The sequence below is a fragment of the Passer montanus genome, unplaced genomic scaffold, assembly GCF_014805655.1.
Source record: "Passer montanus isolate IOZ18808 unplaced genomic scaffold, ASM1480565v1 scaffold67, whole genome shotgun sequence".
NCBI lineage: Eukaryota > Metazoa > Chordata > Aves > Passeriformes > Passeridae > Passer > Passer montanus.
In genome coordinates this window covers 190,356-195,959 of record NW_024371815.1, presented here as the reverse complement: position 1 = coordinate 195,959, position 5,604 = coordinate 190,356, and positions in this window count along the sequence as shown.

Below are 5,604 nucleotides of genomic sequence, written 5' to 3'. Positions count from 1 at the left end.
TCAGAACTAGAGGAGCCAGTGTGTGAAGACAGGTCATGCTGAAATGTACATACAAAGGCTGTGGTGGCACACCACAAAGTGTTCCATGGAAAAATTCACAGCAACCTCCACAATGGCCACTGCGTGCCACTTCTCTAGTCCTCTTTGCATGACCAGTGCTTTAAAGGAAATGTATAAAAAGACACATCAGTTCCCTGATCCAATTCAAAGGATAACTGCCCACAAAGTTGTACCACTCCCAAGACTGGTAGACCAGTGCTTTAAAGCAAATGTATAAAAAGACACATCAGTTCCCTGATCCAATTCAAAGGATAACTGCCCACAACTGTACCAGTCCTAAGAGAGTAAAAATAGAGGGCAGGAATATCTCAAGGTACTGCAATACCTGAAGACATTTGTGGTTTAATGGGCTAGTTTTTGGTGGCAGTGTTGGAATGAAAGGCTGCCTCACATTCATTTCTGCTCAGGGATGCTTCTGTTTGCAGAACTGTGATAACCTGAACCAGGGACCTGATGCAGCTGAAAAAACAAGTTTTGTTTGGGTTCCTTTTCAGCTGAATTCACTCCTGTTCTGGCACAGCTCTGAACAGCTTTGGCCAGAATAAGCAATATCTCTGAGTGTTCAACCATGGCTTGTATCTGCTGAAATCACATTCTGAATTACTGGTTTGGGGAATAGGAAATTCAGGGGCATCATTCCCAGCAAGTATTTATTGCTAGACAATCAAACACAAGGCATAATGGCCTGTGTGCCAAAGAAATGGATGCAATTTTAAAGGCTGAGGTCCTTCACTTAGTAGGAACAACAACAAAGCTGTCTCCTGAATAAGGCGATGAAGAGTTTAGCAGCAATACCAGTGAAATGTATTCCTTCTGTCTGCACTGGGCACACTGTCCTCCCAGCTGGTTCAGCTAACTGTTTATAAGGCAAGCAGTTATGTGGGTGGAGTAGAGAGCTGCTGCTACTAAGCCACTTTCTCCTTTATGTTTACACTGTTATTTCCAGTGTACCCACAGCTAAACAGACCAATTTAAGGCTGGTAATCTGGAGCACAGGAGAAGAAAAGGAATCTTTTTGAGGTGACAGATGAGACGCAGTAAAACTCTCATGCTTGTGCTAAGGTGGAGGAAACACACCAGAACTCTGCAAGTCCTCACAGAGGCTCTGACACCATTTTATCCTTGCTCTGAGAACAAGAAAGGATTTCCTTTTCATTTTCACGAGCTGTCAATCTCGGTACAATGACATGAACAGTTAATTCGCTTGCTAAAATCCATTTTTCATGCACTGCCATCTTTTTAAGGGAGAGTAAATCCTTTCCTTTACTTACCATGCTTGAAATTTAACTTTCTTGCATAAAGCTGTAGAAAAAAAGTTTTTCTGTGAGTCACAAAAAGGAGCATTAGAGGCAGTTTGACTTTTACTTTTTTTCCCCCCAGTTTATGAATGAATGAGAATTAAACAATGCAAGTTTATTATCAAAAATTGCATTAGGGTTTTAATATCATTTGATGTTAAATAATTAAGTTAGAAAACAAATGCCAACATCATAAACCATCATATGCACCATATTCAACATATAGTTACATTAAATAATAAATATCTTATGGAATTCATACAACAGAAGCCCACACAAGAATAAAGAAGCTGCCAAAAGAGTATCATATCCAGTTGGCTTAGTCAGCAAGAAACCAACTGGTCCACAGATGCTCTTTTTTCTATGAGAAAATATCCTCTTTTGCAAGTCTCTTGTCTGCAAAATGTTTCATATGAACTCTTCTCCTCCTGCAGGCTGTAAATAATTTATTCATCAAACCTTTTTATTTGTAGCAGATGGAAAACTCAGTACAAATTTAAAAACAAAAAAGGGGAAGATTAGAAACTGAGGTGAATAACTGTAATTGCATTATAGTGTGCTAACTTGTTAAAAATGCCTTAAGGCATGGGAATCAACGGACACCCAGATGGATTTGGATGCTTTTTCTCTGGCACAGACAAGAATTGGAAAAGAAGTTGTTCTGAGAATTGAGAGTTGAGAGTACTTGTTCATCATATGTAAGGATATGAACAGAAGTAATGAGGTTATGACAAGATGTTCACCTGTATCCAGTGTTCCCTTTCTATCCACTTTCCTTTATTCATGCAGCTGCCTAGCTGAGGTCCAGCCAGTGTCACTGTAAAATAGAGTAGGTGCTCTATTTCTGTAGCATGTGCCCTTTTCCCCCTCCATTATTCCCTTTGCACAGGAACACATATATTTTGGCAGAAAATTATAAGACATTAAAACAAAAACTACCTGGTATGGTTCCAATTCCTTTTCTTTCAGAACATGCACACTTTTGATGTTTAGCAAAACTTCACCAACTGTTGTTAATTGACTATAGAACATAATTCACATTCCTGCACTTTGTGTTTTACATAAGGTCACAGAGGGAACAAAGACCCTATTCCTGCATGCATTAAGAGAATGGTTGTCAAAATACTTTTATCACTTTCAAATAAACAGAGATACCATTTGTATAATGGGGAAAAGTCTTGGAATATGTCAAATAATATAGTTGCTACTGTAGGAACAAGAAAGTTTTGTTATTTTTATTATACATTTCTATTTATAATATATCATTTACCATTAGATAACTATGTACATGTGATGATGGTGTGACAATAGCTCCTCCTCTAATGCAATGACACAGACCAAATAAACTGAATTTCATTCAATTAAAGTTTAAAACATATCAGAATAAACACATATAAAGTATTTTCTGAGCTTCATAATGCTGTGATTTCACATTCATTTGAATAATGTTCTATAAAACACCATCAGATAATGGATCTATTTCTGATAGGGTGATAATATAATAGTTAATAGCACAGATGTGACAGGACAGTAGCACACAGGGAAAGAAAGAAGAATTACACAAATTACACAGATGGGAGATACCCTGAAAAGTGTTTGGTTAAGAATTACTGCAAGAACTCTTTCTTTTGAGAGTTATCTGGATTGAACTGTGATGGATCCTGAAAGCTGGCCTGATCTTTATTGATGAAATACTGCTGACTGATTGATTGTAAACCAAGGAGGGGAGGGCATGTTAGTTGTTCTGTTTTCTGTGAATGTATAAATATCCCTGTTTCTGAAATCTTGATCCAAATTAAGAAAAGAAGAATTTTGCCATCAGTTTCAGAACACTTCTTTGTGCGAGGCAATGTGCCTTTGTAAGTGAAGCCATGTGTCAGAGTTGTACAATTTTTTTTTGGTTATACTAAGGGATGCATCTATTATCTGGGGTTTGGCTCTTAAAATATCTTTTGGCAGAGAATAATATAAATACTGAGTATAAAGGTGATTTAATTATGATAGGATTATTGACTTGGAAGTTAAACGAAGACATTGCTTTCATAGACAGCATAAAGTTATCTCCAAGCCAAAAATTTCACGTTCCTTACCATTAAAAAAAAAAAAGTTTTCTCAGACCAATGAAAAGACAATGCTTTCATAGACAGCATAAAGTTATCTCCAAGCCAAAAATTTCACGCTCCTTACCATTAAAAAAAGTTTTCTCAGACCAATGAGATCAGATGTTCCTATGCATCCAGCTGCTCCCCACCCTGACTTGTATATTTTATACTTCCCAGAAGGCATTTAAAATCTGCAGCATCACTGTTGAGTTTATTGCACTATTAACTTAAAAACTGCATCAACTGTTGTGTGGTATTTAAGTAGAAAATTTACAGTGGATGAGTTATTGTTGCAGGAAAAGAGTACTGTTCTCTGCTAAAATTCTAAAAGACATAAATGCAATCTCATTTATAAAAATAAATGAAAGGAAATTATTAATGATTTTTTTCCATTCACATGATATTTGCACAGCTTCCACCCATAACTGGCCTCTCCAATCAATGGAAAAATGAAGGAATTAATATTGAAAATCCAATATTTTGAGCATAACTGGACACTGGACAGAGTCATATAAATAAAAGTTGCTGGGATAAGAATGAGAAAATATTGTTACAGCTGTAGAGGCACATACTTGCAACTATTTCAGCAGGTATATACCTAGTACCAAGTTCAACACATTTTGTTGACTTAATTTAGTTTAACTTAATGCTTTTGCCTTATTTTAGTTTCATTACTTTGTTACTGTATTAGAAAACATCTAATAACATACTCCTGCAAAATTTCATTCACAATGTGGTCTTAACTAGGATTTTCAAGTCACAGACTTCAGAAAAAATAATGGAGAAGGAATATTCCTACGAGAAATAGTTTTGATGTACAGTCTCTTACTTATAGAGTACATGTGTGATATTTTTAAAATGTATGGTCAGCCATGATAGATAAAACATAAGATACATGAAAATATGCCATATTCCATAACCCATATTTCTCTTTGGCATTTGAAATCTGTTTGAATGACAACAGGAATGAAATCCTGGCTTTCTGCAGACTCTGAAAATAGCAGTAGACAAGGAAACAAAATTATCAGCTTTGAGAACCAAACTAAAAAAGTTTTCTACTAAAATATTCTATAGTGTTTTTTCACACACTCATCAATGAATGCAGCAAAATTTAAAAATTGACAGATTTTTCTCTGGTATGTTCCAAAGAAATGTTGATTTATTCAAGCACAGTAGATGTTTTTTCACCTCTAACAGCAGGAAAAATACAAGGAAGAGCAAAGCACATGTAACAAGATCATGCAGCACCAGCAGTACATGTAGAAATACTCTTGATGAAACAATAGCTTTGGTGTTCTTTTCCCTTTCCATAATCTTCCAGCAGTGCTCCTGGGATAATCACTATAGTCTAATCTTTGTCCTCTGCAGGTACAATATCTGGCTTTCAAAGTCTCACACTAATCTATATTGTGACGCAAAGGGCAAGACATAGTCCTGCAGTGCCACCCTGAATAATTATTTGGTTGGCATTTCTTTTTGTACTCAAGGGGAGTGCCCAGCTTTGAATTCTCATAAAGTCTTCTATTTATTTTAGTTTTCAAGAGTGATCACAGGCTTGGCTAGGTGCCCTGAGAAAACAGGTCTCTGGAGCAACACCCAAGTGGCTGTACTTTAAACCTGAGCTAGTAGAGCTTTACAGAAATAAATACCTGTGTTGCATAACACTGAAAAGGTATTTAAAGGAATTTTTTCTTTTATGAACAGATATGACATGCCTTAAAAGGTCATTATTAATTTTTCTAGAGTCCCAAATGGAATGTGGTTTGGCCTTCTTCTTTCATTCTCTCTTCACTTTCTGATGGTTTTTGTTATTGTCTAACAATTCTTTAGAAACAGCCTAGTAAATATATTTAAGTACAGTAATTAGTGTGAAAAATGAATGTTGCTCTGATTAAACAGAACATTCACATTCAGAACAGTTTTCAGAATTGGAACTCGAACTGTTGAACCTATGGTAGGTAAACATTACTGTTATTATTAGTGTGGGTGTGATTTATTGTTCATCACCATCACAGATAACAGAGAGCTACTTCCAGGATAAAGGATTGTACAGTCATGCCATCCCCGCACAAGTTGTAAGCATTGGGCATTATATACTTTCTATGAAACCCTCTGAACTTGGTGTCGAGGATGTGGGTCATGTG